Raw genomic sequence first — 19020 nt, 5'->3', positions numbered from 1 at the left:
TTTCCCTACTTTCCAGTGTGTACCTTACCATGGGAACATCTGTGGTCATCTGTGACAGGGTTATACAGATTTCCTAGTACTGTTCACTACTGGACTGTAGCTCATGGGCCAGGAAGGAGGGCTGGAGGAGATGCTATCATCTCTCCCAGGAGCTGGCTGTCCTTCGAATCTACATCACAAGCTGATCCTTGGACCAGCTCAGACCAGCTCATCTTGATCTATTTCTGTCCCACTTCAGTTTAGCTATATCCTAGTTCTCTTAAATATTCAAGGTTTTATCTTGGTGAGTTCTCCTTTGTATATAAGGTACCTTTCCTGAGTTTCCACTATTCTTTTATTCAGAACCTACACTTAGTTAAATTGGAGAGTCTGCTATTCTCTGAGGGCCTCGATCTTCATGCCCCTGTAACTGACCCTTCCAGGTATACATGGGAACAGCCTTTCAGACAGCATTATCTACTAAGGATTAAATGGGTATAAATTGTTCCATCAGTTGTTTTTTATGAGTTTATGGGAATATGCAAGAGTCTTGACTCTCACATTTCTAGTTAAAGTAGGTTTTATCTTGTCTGCCAAGACAGTTTTCATAAATCATGTTAACAGTTCAAAATTTGGGGAAGCATGCATATAATCCAGCGTGAGGAGATGGCATTGGAGGTGGCTGACTGCTTCCCTGTGAGGGCTGAGGAAGCACAGACACTGACAGTGGTCATATCCCCACCTCAGCCATTTTTACTGGAAGATTATGTCTATTTGCTAAAGATAATGGGAAGCAATTAGATACTTTGTTTATACAAAAATGCATCTTAGACACTTCATACTGAAATGTGGTAGCAGTCACAAAAGGTTTTTCTTTTTGAATCACAAACCTCTCTGATTTATTATATTAGACTGCTTTGGTGAACTAAGAATTTTAACAACTTCTAAGATGTGACAGGGAACAAAAACGTAAATTATTTACTATTCTCCCCTATATCATGGGTGAAAGGTGAGTTTATGTCCTAAGTTTTAAAGTATGTTATAGAAATGTTCATCGGATTAAGAGGTACTATTTTAGATGTATAGCTCATTCAAATTTTGATCCATTAATAATTTTTGTGTTTGGTTTGTTAATGAACACTTATATAGGACTTAGTTGTGTTCATTGCCAGAAAGAGCACTGTGAATAAAGAAGAAAAAAATAACAAGGCACTTGACATATTATATAATTGGAATTTTGGACATGTCTAAGTGGAATAAAAACAGGCAGTTACTGAGAAAGGGGGAGAAAAGCCGATCCTAATAGTTTCTTTTAAAATGGATTATCTATAAACAATTTTTCTGACACGGGAGGAAAAATCAATATACATAACTTCACTATAGCAAGCAAAGCTATCAGGTTGGTACTCGCACTAGATTTCCAGGGCTACTATCACACAGTACCACAAACTAGGTGGTTTAAATGACAGAAATAAACAGTCTCATGGTTCTAGAGACTAAAGTTCCAAAATCAAGGGGTCAGCAGAACCATACTCACTCCAGAACCTGTAGTGGGGAAGGCTGTCCTTGCCTCTTCCCAGCTTCTGGTGGTGGCTGTCAGTTGATGGTGTTCCTTGGTTTGAGCTGCGTCACTCCGATTGCTGCCTCTGTCAGTGTCCACATTTTTGTTTTATAAGGATGTCGGTCATATGAGGGAGGGTCCGCTTTACTCCAGTATGCCTGTGTTAGTTTAGCTGATTACATCTGCAACAACCCCATTTCCAAATAAAGTCACATGCTAAGATACCTGGGGTTTAGGACTTCAACATATCTTTTTTGGCGGATGGCACAATTCAACTTGTATTAGTACTAAACACTATTATTTTAAAAATTACTAGGAATTTTACTATAATTTCATTGAACATCAAGTACCAGACACTTCACTGAACGCTGGGAATGCAGGATAAGCAAAAGCAGGTATAGTTCCTGCCTTCATGGAACTTACAGTGTAGCAGATAGAATCACATGAAATAGAAATGTGTTGTGAGATTGAGAAGTGTGATGATAAACAAAAACACAGCCCAGTGAGAGCACTTGGCATAGGAACTTGACCAATGCCGGGAGATGGGAGCACGAATGGGTGAAGCGATGCTTGAGCCGATTGATGTCTGAGTAACAAATACTGCTGATTGCTTACTTTGTGCTGAACAGTGAGTTTTTACATGTGTTACCTCATTTGATCTTCACAGTAGCACGATGGGGTAGGCAATATTATTCCCATTTTATACGTAAGGAAATTGGGGCACAGAGAGAACTTTCCCAAGACTGTATCTTGAAAGTGGCGGAGCTCAGAGGATGATATAGAATGAGAATCATTGTAATCTCTGACTGTCGATTTAATTTTGATATAGTATTTTACTAATTTATTTGAATCCTTTCTCCCTTCTTCCCCACCTATCCCCGCTTTTGTATTTTCTCTGCTGTTTGCTTTGTCCACCTCTAGAAACCCTTCTATGCCTGGGCATTCCCCACCTGACTCATTTGCCAGTGATTTCTATGTGGGGACTGTAATTTCAGTCTAGTATTTGGTTGAGTAGACTGCAGTGTTAAAACTCACCAGGAGAGGGCAACTGTCTAATCATTGGATCCCAGATTATGAATCCTGGATTATGTGAACAATTCTCAGTTCCAGGTTATGAAAACAAATATGTTTCCTATGGTTATAAATTAGCTAGAGTCTATAGTAATTGGATTGGGAGATAATTTGTGTTAGGTTATGCAAAGAGTATCTGAACCAAGTTAAATCTGTTATACTCAAGGCCAAGAGGACATTCATTTACTAGAATTTTATTCTATTGGAGCCCATTAGTAGCAATATTGATTTATTTGGAGACAGGGTCTTGCTCTGTCACCCAGGCTGGAGTGCAGCTCACTGAAACCTCTGCCTCCCAGGTTCAAGTGATTCCCCTGCCTCAGCCTCCCGAGTAGCTGGGATTACAGGTGCCCACCACCATGCCTGGCTAATTTTTGTATTTTTAGCAGAGACAGAGTTTCACCATGTTAGCCAGGCTGGTCTCGAAGTCCTGACCTCAAGTGATTGGCCTGCCTCCGCCTCCTAGGGTGCTGGGATTACAGGCATGAGCCACTGCACCTGGCCGGAAGCATACAATATTTGTCCTTCATGTCTGGCTTATTTTACTTTGCAAAATGTCTTCATCCACATTAAAAGCATCAATTTTTTTTTTTTTTTTTTTTTTTTGAGATAGAGTCTTGCTCTTCCACCCAGATTGGGATGAAGTGGCGCGATCTCGGCTCACTGCAACCTCCATCCCCTGGGTTCAAGTGATTCTTCTGCCTCAGCCTCCTGAGTAGCTGGGATTACAGGTGCCCACCACCATGCCTGGCTAATTTTTGTGTTTTTAGTAGAGCCTGGGTTTCACCATGTTGGCCAGGCTGGTCTTGAACTCCTGACTTCAGGTGATTCGCCCGTCTCTGGGTTGAACTTAGAAAGAAATTCATTTTGAGTTTTTTTTGGGTTGTTTGTTTTTTGCAGAACGTGCCCATGCTGGTTTAAAGATTATGGTCTCAGTGTTTTCCAGTAAAAGGAATACACTAACATTCATAGTTATCTGTACCAGAGTTAAAATTCAATGGAGTTTTCAAGGCAATTAGATTTATTTTAAACTTTTAAAAGATCAATATTAATGGTATTAGGGCCAGCTCCTTTATCTGATATCTTTAAAGTTCATTCCGGCCTTAGTCAACCCTTCTAATGAATTTTAACCTGACACATATTGTTACTTCGTCTAGTCTTTATAACCTGGTTATTTGTTTTATCTGCAATTATTCCTTCTCGTGAATCCCCTTGGCTACTCGTGCTCACAAAGTCCTGACCTGTGTACCACCTGAATATTTCTGTGTACCACCTGAGTTGGTCATCTTTCACTTACATTACAATAACCTCTTAACTGGCCACCTTGCCTCCTTGCTTGTCCTGCTCCGATCCATTCATGCCAAAGTGATTTTTCTAAAATCGAATAAATTTTTTGCTTGCAAAAACACTGGGCTGATTTTCTGTTATCCTTTCTCACCATTGCTGTGAGGTTTTGTTTTGTTGTAGCCTCTTGCTACATTTTTTGGCATTTTTTTCTTATCTTCCATTGCATTTCCTCACATGGGGCAGTTTAGTATTGTAGTTTAGTGCACAGTTAATCTGAGAAACCGCTCTGTTTCATTTCCTTACTGGAGGTGGAGACCCAGGTGAAGGTCCTGAGGTTTGTTCTTTTGCAATGTTTGGTCTTTATTATCTCCCTCCTCTAATTTATTTTACTGTCCTTTTTATTTTTGGTTGGCAACCATGGGGAGGTGGCTGCTGCCTCTTGCTTATCAACAACTATTGCTTATGGAGATTTCTGTGAACAAGCAGCCAGGGTTAGGTGAGGAAATTGACCGTGACTGAGTTCTGGGTGAATTTTTCGAGGTCCAGTTGGTCCAAATGTTTGTGATGTGCAGTCCCAAGAGGCCATGGCTGTTCCTGTGAAGTGTGATGCGTTTTGTGTATCACACATTAGTTTTTATTTGTCCTAAGTAGGAATCAGAACTCAGTTCAATAGAGGCCATTGGCAAACATCCCAAACAAGGAATCTCTCACTAAAATAGCTTAAAATATAATTATACCTGTGTGGTCTAGGCATTTGTGGTTCGGTGTTCATCAGCAGCGATGAAGGGCTGTGCATGCCTGGAGTTCAGACGAGAGGCTTTAACTCAGTGAGGATGTGCTCGTCTCCTAGTTGACTTTAAGGGATAGCTGCTGTAGATCATACCCCTCTAACTGACCCCACTGTTTATCACATGGGCAGCCCTGGAGGTATGCCTCTCTGATGGCCCATCACAAACAATCTGCCCTTCAGCTTCAAGGAGCAGTTTGCTGACAGCCTCCAGCTGTTAGTGCTGTCAGGCTTTGCCTCCATGGAGGCCATACTTATCCCATGCTGCGTGTCCTTTCATTTTGGTATCATCTCCTTCTCCCCTTCTATCCCTTCTCCACCACAGTAAACAGCTTTTTGAGGGCTGGGGCTATTTACAAGTGAAGTCGTTTATAAAAAGGAGAAGCACATCTTTCAGCTTCATATGTAGCGTGTTGGAAATTCTGTTCACTGATATAATTCTGAAATCTCCTTGATATTTCTTAAACTAGTTTAGTATAGGCTAGGCGCGGTGGCTCACGCCTGTAATCCCAGCACTTTGGGAGGCCAAGGACGGTGGATCACAAGGTCAGGAGATCGAGACCATTCTGGCTAACACGGTGAAACCCTGTCTCTACTAAAAATACAAAAAAAAAAAAAAAAAAAAAAAAAAAATAGCTGGGCGTGATGGCGGGCACCTGTAGTCCCAGCTACTCGGGAGGCAGAGGCAGGAGGGCTGGCAGTGAGCGGAGATTGTGCCACTGCACTCCAGCCTGGGCGACAGAGTGAGACTCCGTCTCAGAAAAAAAAAAAGAAAACTAGTTTAGTATGTCAACAAAACTTTGTCCTGCTGTAATGGGAAGAACAGCTAGCCTGGGCTAGTCATAGCATCCACATCCATGCTAACTGGTTTATGAACTCAGGTAGGTGAGTCACTTGACTATTCTGGGTCTGGTCTGAAGGGAGAGGCAGTAGGACTAGGAGTTACATTGTCATGCCCAGGTCTCTGAGCATGGGTGGGCCTGTCAGAATTGTCATTGCTCACTCTGTTGACTTCCAGCAGCTGATAGGCAAGGCCCTAGGAAGCTCTTCAGCCTCCTTTCCTTGCTAGAGGTACTGTTTTCCCTTGAAATGTTCAAGCCCTGCAAATCGTTTCTATAGTAACAGGTCTCTCTTTTCTTATGATGCAGATTTTTGAAAAGGTTTCCTATCTAAATGTTCTTGGGATCTGTGGTCTTCCTACCTGTATGTAGCTCCTTTGATTAGACAGAGCCTTTATTTAAAGACTTTTTCCCTCAAGAATGTTGTTGCTTCTACCAAAAATACAAAAAAAAAAAAAAAAAAAAAAAAAAAATTAGCTGGGCGTGGTGATGAGCACCTGTAGTCCCAGCTACTCAGGTTAGTTTTACTGGTGCTTGAAGTTTTAGTTTATTATTAAAGCTTCATATAAACTAGAAAAGGAGTGGTTGGGTAGAATAGTAATACCAAAAAAACTAATATTCCTTGTTAGTATCATGTATTTGTAAACTTTAATTTTTTATTATGTAAAACCTTCAAACATAAAAGTAGTCAAAATTATATAGTGGACATCTATATACTTACCACCTAGATTGAAAACTAACATTCTGCCATATTGGTGTAGTTTATTCTTTTACTGATAGTAAATCAGAGACATGTATTTAGAGGTGAAATGTCACCCTAAAAAGTGTTCCTCTTGATTTACACCATCCTTAGTAAAATTAACTATTAATTCCTTTATATCATCTAATACCTAATATATATTCACATTTCCCCAGGTGTCTCAAATGTCTTTTACTAATGATTTTTTCCAACAAGGACCCACTAAGGTCCATACATTTGCATTTGATTATTATGTTTTAATCTGGAATAGCGCCTACTACCTCCACCCTTGACACTGCTTTATCAGAGAGGTCAGTTGTCCTGTAAGATATTCCACCTTTGTGATTTGTATGATTTTTTGTTTGTTTTCATTTAACTTCTATATTTCTCATATTCCTGGTAACTGCAAGTCAGGTCTAAAGACCTCACTAAATTCCTGGAAAACATTTTTAGCAGGAATGCTGTGTACTTCATGCACTGTCACACCTGGGAGGCATAAGTATTTGGATCTTGAAGATTTAAAGACTTCTAATTGGTTTTTTTCTTTTTCTTTTTCTTTCTTTTTTTTTTTTTTTTTTTTGAGATGGAGTCTCACTCTGTCACCCAGGCTGGAGTGCAGTGGCGCAATCTGGGCTCACTGCAAGCTCCGTCTCCCAGGTTCACGCCATTCTCCTGCCTCAGTCTCCCAAGTAGCTGGAACTACAGGCGCCTGCCACCATGCCTTACTAATTTTTTGTATTTTTTAGTAGAGATGATGTTTCACTGTGTTAGCCAGGATGGTCTCAATCTCCTGACCTCGTGATCCACCCGCCTCAGCCTCCCAAAGTGCTGGGATTACAGGCGTGAGCCACCGCGCCTGGCCGTAATTGGTTTTTAAAAGCACTGTTTCACTGGTTTTCTAGGATAAGCTTCTCTAGAGAAGTTCCTTTTTAAAAAATGCTTTATTAGTTTGAAGATTTAATGGGATTTTCCTTTCCCCTGAAATTCTTCCAGTTTGATTTCAAAAAGTAAAGGTCAGCATAGCATTAAATTTCTGAATTTTCCCTCATATAAGCCAAATAAATAGTTGGTGAAACTGTTTTGTGACCGATGTGCACCACCTTGGTTCTGGCAGTGTCTGGGCATTAGACCACTCTTTCTGATCTGCTCTCCTGGCTGACAGGTTTGGCCCTTTCCTCTCCTTCAACCCCTGTGTTTATAATGGATTTTACTTTTCTTTTAAAAAATCAGATTTGCTGTCTTTTGCTGTCGTCACCTCTGGGCTTTGTCACCACATGGCTGACTTCAACCTACAGTAACCCCTGATGCATGTTTCCTGAAGGGGACCTCTCCTCTTCAGTCCACACTTCTAGTAGGTTGAGTTCAGTCCAAGATTAAGGCGCTCTGGTCTGGAGTCAGAAGATGGATCAAAATCTAGCTCTCCCACCAGCTGGTTGGTTCTTCTTCAGCAGTCAGCTAGTGTTTCCAAATGATAGTATCCATGTCTTCATCTGTAAAGTGGGGACAATAACTTTTTTTTTTTTTTTTTTTTTAGACAGAGTTTCACTCTGTCACCCAGGCTGGAATGCAGTGGCGCGATCTTGGCTCACTGCAAGCTCTGCCTCCCAGGTTCACACCATTCCCCTGCCTCAGCCTCCCGAGTAGCTGGGACTACAGGCGCCTGCACCGCACCCAGCTAAATTTTTGTATTTTTAGTAGAGACAAGGTTTCACCATGTTAGCCAGGATGGTCTCAATCTCCTGACCTCGTGATCCACAGCCTCAGCCTCCCAAAGTACTGGGATTACAGGCATAAGCCACCACGCCCGGCCTATAACTCGTTTGGACTAATGCAAGTTGTGGTAGGGCTTGAAAGAAATCACAAACTGGCCGGGCGCGGTGGCTCAAGCCTGTAATCCCAGCACTTTGGGAGGTCGAGACGGGCGGATCACGAGGTCAGGAGATCGAGACCAGCCTGGCTAACATGGTGAAACCCCGTCTCTACTAAAAAATACAAAAAAACTAGCCGGGCGAGGTGGCAGGCGCCTGTAGTCCCAGCTACTCGGGAGGCTGAGCCAGGAGAATGGCGTAAACCCGGGAGGCGGAGCTTGCAGTGAGCTGAGATCCGGCCACTGCACTCCATCCTGGGCCACAGAGCCAGACTCAGACTCCCTCTCAAAAAAAAAAAAAAGAAATCACAAACTAAATGTAAAATTTAATTTGAAAAATGCTGTCCAAGCAGGAACTCACATCCAGTAACAAAATGGATGGAGAACAGAAATCCAGATGTTTATGCCCAGGAAAAGCAGAATTTTATCGAGCACTTCTCCCAGATTGTCAGGGTGCTGACTGAGGATGAGTGAGGATGAGATGGGGCACCCAGAGACAGGAGATTCTATTACCTGGCTCAAAGAGATCCTGGAGTAGACTGCCACTGGAGACAAGTACCACTAGGGTTTGACGATCCTAGTAGCATTCCAGGAGCTGGCAGAACCCAGGAAACAGGATGCTGATAGTCTCCAGCAGGTCCTGCCTGGGCTGTTTTGTGAACTGCTACAAGCTTGCCTTTTTTTTTTTTTTTTTTTTTAGATGGAGCCTTGCTCTGTCACCCAGGATATGGAGTGCAGTGGCACTATCTCAGCTCATTGCAACTTCCACCTCCTGGGTTCAAGTGATTCTTGTGCCTCAGCCTCCTGAGTAGCCAGGACTACAGGCGCATTCCACCATACCCAGCTAAGTTTTGTATTTTTGATAGCAATGGGGTTTCGCCATGTTGGCCAGGCTGAGCTCGAACTCCTGACCTCAGGTGATCCCCCGCCTTGGCCTCCCAAAGTGCTGGGATTACAGGTGTGAGCCACCGCATCTTGTGCTGCAGGCTTTCTTCCTGGTGGCAGATGACATCATGGATTCATCCCTCACCTGCTGGGGGTAGATCTGCTTGTATCAGAAGCCAGCTGTAGGTTTGGATGCCATCAATGATGCTATGCTTCTGGAAGCATGTATCTATCACCTGTTGAAGCTCTGTTGCTGAGAGCAGCCCCATTACCTGAACCTGATAAAGCACTTCCTGCAGAGTTCCTATTAGACAGAGATCAGGCAGACCCTGGACCTCATTACAGCCCCCCAGGGCAATGTGGATCTTGACTGATTCACTGAAAAGAGGTACAAATCTACTGTCAAGTATAAGACAGCTTTCTACTTCTTCTACCATCCTGAAGCTGCAGCCATGTCTATGGCAGGTGTCAATGAGGGGAAGGAACAGGCCAATGGAAGATCCTGCTGGAGTTGGGAGTTCTTTCAGATTCAGGATGATTACCTTGACCTTTTTGGGGACCCTACTGTCACCACTGGCAGAGTTTGTACTGACATCCAGGACAACAAATGACAATAAATGCAGCTGACTGGTGGTTTAGTGTCTACAATGGGCCACTCCGGAACAGCACCAGATCCTGCAGAAGAATTACAGGGAGGAGGCAGTATATGAGGAGTTGGATCTGTTGGCCATGTTCGTGCAGTATGTGGAAGATGGTTAAAACCACCTTATGGGTCTCATCGAGCAGTGTGTTGCACCACTGCCCCCAGCCACCTTCCTGGGGCTAGTGTGCAAAATCTCCAAGCAACTGCAAGGCAGAGAGAGAAGGCTGTCGATAAATTACTGTGTAATCTATTTTTTTTTTTTTTAAACAGAGTTTCACTCTCGTTGCCCAGGCTGGAGTGCAATGGCACGGTCTCAGCTCACTGCAATCTCTGCCTTCTGGGTTCAAGCGATTCTCCTGCCTCAGCCTCCCAAGTAGCTGGGATTACAGGTGCCTGCCACTATGCCTGGCCAATTTTTGTATTTTTAGTAGAGATGGGATTTCACCATGTTGACCAGGCTGGTCTCGAATTCCTGACCTCAAATGATATGTCCACCTTGGCCTCCCAAAGCGCTGGGATTACAGGCGTGAGCCACTGCGCCTGGCCTACTGTGTAATCTTACAAAAAAAGAAAAATAAGATAAAACGCTCTAAAACAGAAGGGAATCTGATTTCTGTTCCACGCATAGACACACACAGGCTTTTTTCCTTTTGCTGTTTCCCACTTCCGTATCTTATATGGTACTTCTCTTCCTTTCCCTTTCTAGGAAACTCTCCCTCCGCTTTTCCTCCTACTCAACCTTTAGGCCTGGGTAAAATTTTAATCTTCAATACAATCATATTGTTTTCTCTCAGCCCACAAGTTTTCCTTTATGTGAACTATCAGTTTTACAATTTAACCTGTAGTCATTCTTCAAATATTTTTACACCTAGGCCTCTTATTTCTGCAGATCTCAAGTTGCTTGAAGTCATGGTTTGATAGATTTATTTTCAGCTCAGAACTATGAAAACTTTATTGTATTACCCTGGACATTGATTTCTAATGAGTTGGCTGTAGGATGCAACTGGTTTCTTAAGTGGGGGATGTTTTTCTAGGATGTGGATACAACTTTCTGATGTGAGGTCCTCACAAATTTTTAAAATTTGCTCCAGCAAAAAGTAAAGGTGAGTCCTCTACCTGCTTCCTTCCTGCCTCACCTTCTTTAGGTGGAGTTGGCTCCGGTTTCCTTCTTGTCTCTGCCTCCACCCTACCCCTGCCCCAGGCCTCATAGTGTTCCACAGGAATGACGTGGTGACTATAGGGAGGGTTATAGTGAGGAATTGCCCACTCTTTGGCCTTGCTAAACAGCAGTGGGTCTGTTTTCTTTCTTTTCTTTTTAGTTGGAGTCTCAATCTGTTGCCCAGGCTAGAGTGCAGTGGCGCAATCTTGGCTCATTGCAAACTCCGCCTCTCAGGTTCAAGCAGTTCACCTGCCTCAGCCTTCCGAGTAACTGGGATTACAGGCGTGGGCGCGCCAGCGCGCCTGGCTAATTTTTGTATTTTTAGTAGAGATGGGGTTTCACCATGTTGGCCAGGCTGGTCTTGAATTGCTGACCTCATGGTCCACCTGCCTTGGCCTCCCAAAGTGCTGGGATTACAGGTGTGAGCCACCATGCCCAGCCAGCAGTGGGTCTGTATGCAACCCTCATGTACCCTCAGCTTTCAAGCCTGTGTGCTCCCACCCCAGCCAGTCATCAGAATCACTTAGATTTTAAAAAGGCTTATCCTGGGTCCATCCCTACACGTAGTAAATCAGGTTTTTCCTGGGTGGCTTGGGACACTGTATTTTCCAAAGCTCCTTATGATTGGCTGTATTTGGGAACTCCTGTTCTGAAGGATGATCCCTTATCTCTTCCTCTGTCACTAATGATGGTGTCTTGCACACTCTGATGGTACTTACTTGGGTGGGATTACAGATGGTTCCATAACATCCATCTGTACGAAATCTCGTGGTACAAGTGAATGTAGGATGATAAGGGATGAGCCTATTAGAGGCTTTTGAAGCAAATGGATAGTTTAATCAGATTGGTGTGTTTTTTTCTTTAGAACTGCTGTGAACCAGACCTTGTTATCACCATCTGTTTTGTAAATTCCATTTTCAGTTTAACAGCTGGATTGTGAAAGATATACAAAATTATCCAGTTAAAAAACTAAATTTGGCAAGTGTGTGTGGTGTTTTTAAAAATGACTCCTTGAATACACTGTTTTGATTCCTTAGACAGTTTCTAAGGCTCTAATTTTGGTCTACCAGAAATATTCAGAGTAGTAAACTGAGACCAGAAAGGCAAGTTATTTAGCTTGGATAACTTTGAGAGTTAATAATGTACATGATTGACAGCTTTCAGTTTTATCCAGGAATAAATCTAAACAGTTTAAAACAGGTACTTTCCCCTTACCTCAGTACAGAGAGGCCCTGGCCACTGCCATGCACATCTCAGACGCTGAGCAGTGAGGCAGAAGGGTAACTTGTAATTTGGCATCAATGTCCAACACCCTTGAACTGTGCAAATCAGGAACCTGGGAGTCATGTTAAGCATCCTTTTCACTGAGGACACGGAAGCCCAGGTCACACAATCTGTGCAAAGCTTGCACTAGAACCTGGGTCTCTGGACTCTTATTCATTCCTTCTACTTTACCATTCTACCTCTTGAACCACTGTGCCTGCGGTTCCCCTAAGAGCCAATAAAGTAATTGCATCTGGGTGGAGACACTATATGTGCTTTCACTTTCTCATTTCATTATTTCTACATCTTACCAATAAACTTCCATGGATATTACCGTTGTAATGAGGAGCAAAATGTTAGTAAAGATAACTTTATATGTGAAAACTTGAACTCTTACCAAGAAACATAGTGTTCGTGACAAGGCTGCCTGAGAGGATGAGAATAGCTCATCAGCACTGGGTTGGCTGAAGGAGACATGCATGTCAGTACTATTTTGAGGGGAGCTGAGAACATCTATTTCAATAGCTTTGGCTATATTTTAATAGCTAAGAGCAACATATGAATTTGTCTCTGCCAATGATGAAGGGAGTGAAAATTTCCAAAATAACCAAACTTTTACTTTTTTTGCAATACATTAGATCTTTCCTGCTGACAAACCTACAGTTTATGAAATGAGTTTGTGGAGCGTATCAAAGCTGTGCGGCAGCTCTGCGCACTCCAGCAGATGGTGTGACTGGTTGTCTGTAGTCGTCTTAGTTTCCGCCATTGTGTCAGTCTGTGGTGTGTTTGGGTTCATGCTTATTTTGGCCAAGTTTTCCAAATTCTGTCTTGGTAAGTGCAAAAAGCTGTGAGTGTCAGAAGCTCTAACAAGAGGTGTACTCATGATGAAAGTGAAAGCAGAGAGAGCGATTTTTTTTTTCTCTTTGAATTTGTTTTAACATTGCTCTTACTTGTAGAACAAATTTTTCAAACAGGTGGTAGAAAGCAAAACATCTTAATGCCATCTTCAGGGCAGAAGACTTTGTTTGAGGTGCAGGATGTGATCTAGGGAGGGTTTTGAAGGAGTTTGCAGCACTGTGTGAAACTGGCTGGGTCTTCCTGTGTGTTCCTCCTTGCCCTCCTCCTTTAGCCTCTCCATGCAAAGGTAACCTGTTTTTTAATGTTTGTTTATTTTTATTTTTATTTTTACAGAAAAAAACAAAATGCCAGCATGTGTATGAAGACCTTAATTTAAAAAAATGTATTTATTGGCCCGGGCATGGTGGCTCACGCCCGTAATCCCAACACTTTGAGAGGCTGAGGTGGGTGGATCACCTGAGGTTGGGAGTTCAAGACCAGCCTGACCAATATGGAGAAACCCTGTCTCTACTAAAAATACAAAAAATAGCCAGGCGTGGTGGCACATACCTGTAATCCCAGCTACTCGGGAGGCTGAGGCTGGGGAATCGCTTGAACCTGGGAGGTGGAGATTGTGGTGAGCTGAGATTGGAGTGTTGTACTCCATATATATATATATATATATATATATATTTTATTAATGAAATGTCTCAAATATACAAGACTGTATGAAGAACCAGTTTAATCAGAATGCATTGGGTTTTGACAAATCTTAATATTTTACTATAATTGCTTTTAAAAAATACAGATATAGTTTAAGCTTCCTAGTTATCACTTCCTGATCCAGTTATCATCTCACTACAGAGGTAACCACTATCCTGAATTTGGTCCCTTACTTTCTTTTCTTTTTTTTTTTTTTTTTGAGATGGAGTCTTGCTCTGTCACCCAGGCTGGAGTGCAGTGGCGTGGTCTTGGCTCACTGCAACCTGCACCTCCTGGGTTCAAGTGATTCTCCTGTCTCAGCCTCCTGAATAGCTGGGATTGCTTTCATGTCTGTTTTTTTTTTTTTTTTTTTTTTTTTGAGACAGAGCCTCACTCTGTCACCCAGGCTGGAGTGCCATGGCGTAATCTTGGCTCACTGCAACCTCTGCCTCCCGGGTTCAAGCGATTCTCCCGCCTCAGCCTCCCGAGTACCTGGGATTACAGGTACGTGCCACCATGCCCTGCTAATTTTTGTAGTTTTAGTAGAGATGGGGTTTCACCATGTTGGCCAGGCTGGTCTTGTATTCCCGTCCTCCTCAACCTCCCAAAGTGCTAGGATTATAGGCGTGAGCCACCGATATCAGCCTCATGTCTATTTTTATACTTTAATTTTCTGTGTATGTTTACAAACAACATGTAACCTTGTTTCTACTTAATTTAAATGGCTCATACTCTACATATTCTTCTACTATATGCTTTTTACACTGAATATCCTTTCAAGGATTTATAAATGCAGCCCATATTTACTCACTTTCATTGCTAGGTCATATTTTATTGTGAGTTTACCCAAACTGTATAATTGTTCTTCTGATTCACACTTCTCTATTTTTGCTATTACCAACAAAACTGCAGTGATTTTATTTATTTATTTATTTATTTATTTTTTGAGACAGGGACTTGCTCTGTTGCCCAGGCTGGAGTGCAGTGGTGTGATCTGAAGTCACTGCAACCTTCGCCTCCCGGTTCAAGTGATTCTCATGCCTCAGCCTCCCAAGTAGCTGGGACTATAGGTGTGTGCTACCACATCCGGCTAATTTTTGTATTTTTAGAAGAGATGGGTTTTCACTATGTTGGCCAGGCTGGTTTCAAACTCCTGGCCTCAACTGATCCACCTGTGTTGGCCTCCCAAAGTGCTGGGATTACAGGCGTGAACCACTGTGCCCAGCTGAAAATTCTGTATTCCCTTGGCTGCATGAATTTCTTTGGAGTCCCTTCATTTAAAAATGTATTTTAAGGAAGTGAATTGGTCCAGTGTGGTGGCTCACACCTGTCATTCCAGGACTTTGGGAGGCTGAGGTAGGAAGAGCTTGAGCCTGGGAGTTCAAGATTAGCTTGTACAACACAATGAGACTCTGTCTCTACCAAAAAAAAAAAAAAAAAAAAAAATCAGCTGGATGTGGTGGCACACCTCTAGTCCCAGCTACTGGGGAGGCCAAGGTGGGAGGATTGCTTGAGTCTGGGAGATGGAGTCTGCAATGAGCAGTGATTGCACTGCTGCACTCCAGCCTGGGTGACAGAACGAGATCTTGTCTCAAAAAGAGAAAGAGTGAATCATAGGGTAAAGACAGACGTATTAATTGGGTAAACATGGAAGATCTATGTTTAACTCCAACTTTGTACATGGCGTTACAGGGAACTGTGTAGAAGCTCCAAAGCCTTCAGATGTAATGCTTAACTCAGAAACTTATAGCCCAGTGTGTTTGGGGGACATGGGCACAAATAACCATGGTAGTACGAGGCATGATGAAATAAGCGCTGTATGCTGGTGGAGGCAGCTCTGATGTTAGATGGAACTGTGAGGGTCTGGACCATTCTTCACCAAGTCAGGATAGGCTTATCTTTGTTAGCACCTTGAGTTGATTTAATTTCAACCAGAAGCAAAGAGGTGTGATGCCCTAGGCACTTCTGTCTGTCTCTTCCCTTAATTTTATTTTATTTTATTTTATTTATTTATTTATTTTTTGAGATGGAGTCTCGCTCTGTCGCCCAGGCTGGAGTGCAGTGGCGCGATCTCAGCTCACTGCAAGCTCCGCCTCCCGGGTTCACGCCATTCTCCTGCCTCAGCCTCCCGAGTAGCTGGGACTACAGGCGCCCACCGCCTCGCCCGGCTAGTTTTTTTTGTATTTTTTAGTAGAGACGGGGTTTCACCGGGTTAGCCAGGATGGTCTCGATCTCCTGACCTCGTGATCCGCCCGTCTCGGCCTCCCAAAGTGCTGGGATTACAGGCTTGAGCCACCGCGCTCGGCCCTCTTCCCTTAATTTTAAAACCAGTAATCTGACTGCATTAGCTCTTTCCTATCCTTTAGGATGGATGCACACTCAAATGTTCCAAGTCATCTTCCACTGTCTTTTAACACTGTCCTTCCAGGAGGATGCATCGGGTGTGCAGCTTCCTCAGAGAGCTGGAGTTGTTGGTGCTGATCACCAGATACCCCAGACAGCACTAATTCCTATACTGTGGGTTCAAAGGGAACTCCATTGGACAGAAATTTCCTTTTGGGGAAATCTTTCCCAGGGGTTTCTTTTTACTTTTCCCTCACTTTTTCCCCAGCAGAAACAGGTCTGTTTGTCCTTAAACATATATCTATGTATTTGAGTAGGAACATTTTGAAAAGATGAAGTTTCTTTGTAGCAGCACAAAACATGGAATAGTTTAAACCAGGGGCACTCTGGTTCTCAGACCAGGAGCATCAGGATCTTCTGGGAACTTGTTAGAAATGCAAATTCTCAGGTCTACTCAGACCACCTGAAACAGAAGCCCTAGAGGTGGGGCCTAGAGATTTGTGTCTTAACAGGTCCACTGGAGAAGTCTGGGAACCCCTGTTTCGAGGGAAGCTTAAATAAGCACTTGGGGGCCAGGCATGGTGGCTCACGCTTGTAATCCCAACACTTTGGGCAGCCAAGACAGGCAGATCCCTTGAGCTCAGGAGTTTGAGAGCAGCCTGGGCAACATGACGAAACCCCATCTCTACAAAAAATACAAAAATTAGCCAGGCATGGTGGCTTGTGCCTGTAATCCCAGCTACTCAGGAGGCTGAGGTGGGAGGATCACCTGAGCCTAGGAGGTGGAGGTTGCAGTGAGCTGAGATTGCACCACTGCATTCCAGCCTGGGCAACAGAGGGAGACCCCATCTCAAAAAAAAAAAAAAAAAAAAAAAGCAGTTGGGTTTGTATTGTGGGCCTGTCTTACTATACAGAAAAAGGTCTGGCAGACTAAATACTTGAGGGATGTTACCCAGCAGTGTTATTTGTTGACACTGCTTAATTATGAATGACATGAGAAAGGTATACCTGAAAACTGACATTGTGTGGTATTGTTGTGGGCAGACCTTTAATTTATGGAGACTGCTTTGGTTTTGTTTGTGGTTATGACCAACAGTAGGAAACAGAATGCCATAAATCCCCGTTTCCAGGGTTACCTTCTTGCTGCTGATAACAGGCAGGAAATTAAAACAATATGTGATAGTGTTCTGTTCTTATTATCTACAGATGGTAGCTTTTAGATGTGTTGGCGCAAAACATAAGTAAATATAGCAGGGAAACTTTATTATTGAAGAAAAATTATTTGGCTAGGTGAAGGTTATAGTCTGGGTTCATTTTAATAAAATGGGGTATAGGCAACATATTAGTGTTCCATTATCACATGAAGCATTTAGCTGTATGAGGATCACTAGATGTTTTTTCTCTTTGATTTAATTTTATTTGAGTATATAAAACATTTACATGATTCCAAGGTCAAAACTATATAACAAATTATATTCAAAGATGCTTCCCTTTCATCCATATCCCTTGTGTCCTTTTCTCTTACTACTTTACAGGTAATCATTTTTACTAGCTTTTAAATTTATCCTTCCAGTGTTTCTTTTTGCAAATAAGCATGCACATGTATGTATAGGTTCATAGCTTCTCTTTCCACTTTCATTACACAAAAGGTTACATACTATAGTACAATTTTGAAAATTATTATTACCATTATGCTTTTTAGAGACAGGGTCTTCTGTCACCCAGACTGGAATGCAATGGTATAATCATAGCTCACTGCAGCCTCAAACTCCTATCCTGGGTTCAAGGGATCCTCCTGCTTCAGCCGCCTGAATAGCTAGGACTATAGGCACACAACACGATGCAGTACTTTAATTTTTTTTTTTTTTGTAAAAACGGAGTCTGGCTAGGTTGGGCAGTCTGGTCTTGAACTCTTGGCCTCTAGCAATCTTCTCACCTTGGCCTCCCAAAGTACCAGGATTACAGATGTGAGCCACCGCACCCAGCCTAAAAATTATGTTTGAAGTAAGCTTTATTAAGGTGTCACTTACCTTCTGTAAAATTTACCTACTTTACATGTACAATGTGAATTTTAACAAACATATACAGTTATATAGCCACCCATACAGTGAAGATAGGAACTGTTTCCATCACCCAAAAAAGTTTCTTTCTTTCCTTTTGCAGTGAAATCCTCTCTCCGATCTCTCTGGCCCTGGTAAACCACCTGCGTGCCTTCTATCACTATAGTTTGCCTTTCCTAGAGCATAGGTAGTCTCTTCTGTGTATGAATGTCTTTCACATTGTAGTGTACTTTGGAGACTCAAACCATGTTATTACATGTATCAGTAATTCATTCCATCTTCTCGCTAAGTGTACTCCATTGTTTATACATTCCAGTTGAGGGACATTGTCCTTTTGCTTTTCAGAAAACTTTTTATTGGTCCAGGCACGGTGGCTCACGCCTGTAATCCCAACACTTTGGGAGGCCAAGACGGCTGGATCACCTGAGATCGGGAGTTCCAGACCAGCCTGACCAACATGGAGAAACCCCGTCTCTACTGAAAATACAAAATTAGCCGGGAGTGGTGGCACATACCTGTAATCCCAGCTACTCAGGAGGCTGAGGCAGAAGAATTACTTGAATCCGGGAGGCAGAGGTTGCAGTGAGCTGAGATTACGCCATTGCACTCCAGCCTGGGCAACAAGAGCAAAACTCCGTTTCAAAAAAATAAAAGAAAAAAAGAAAACCTTTTATTTTGGAACAATTTTAGACTGACTTACAGAATAATTACAAAGATAGTAGAGAGAGTTTTCATATACCCTTTCCCCAGTTTCTCCTAATGTTTAACATCTCACATGGCCATAGTACAACATTTAAGAAATTAATATTGGCCGGGCACGGTGGCTTACACCTGTAATCTCAGCACTTTGGGAGGCCAAGGCTGGCGGATCACGAGGTCAGGAGTGTGAGACCAGCCTGGCCTTTAGTGAAACCCTGTCTCTACTAAAAATACAAAAAAATTAGCTGGGTGTGGTGGCACGTGCGTGTAGTCCCAGCTACTCGAGAGGCTGAGGCAGG

General features: G+C 42.8%; 1 protein-coding gene and 1 pseudogene across 1 annotated transcript in view; both read left to right on the top strand.

Moving 5' to 3' along the window:
• Window positions 1-19020, top strand: part of GCH1 (GTP cyclohydrolase 1) — a 51278-nt gene that overhangs the window by 6503 nt on the left and 25755 nt on the right. The gene's annotated exons all lie outside the window — the stretch shown is intronic.
• LOC140710036 (farnesyl pyrophosphate synthase pseudogene) lies at window positions 8870-12131 on the top strand (annotated as a pseudogene).

Source organism: Chlorocebus sabaeus, chromosome 24 (assembly GCF_047675955.1).
Source record: "Chlorocebus sabaeus isolate Y175 chromosome 24, mChlSab1.0.hap1, whole genome shotgun sequence".
Classification (NCBI taxonomy): Eukaryota; Metazoa; Chordata; class Mammalia; order Primates; family Cercopithecidae; genus Chlorocebus; species Chlorocebus sabaeus.
Note: the sequence above shows the minus strand (reverse complement) of the source record. Positions and strands in the feature narration are given on the sequence as shown.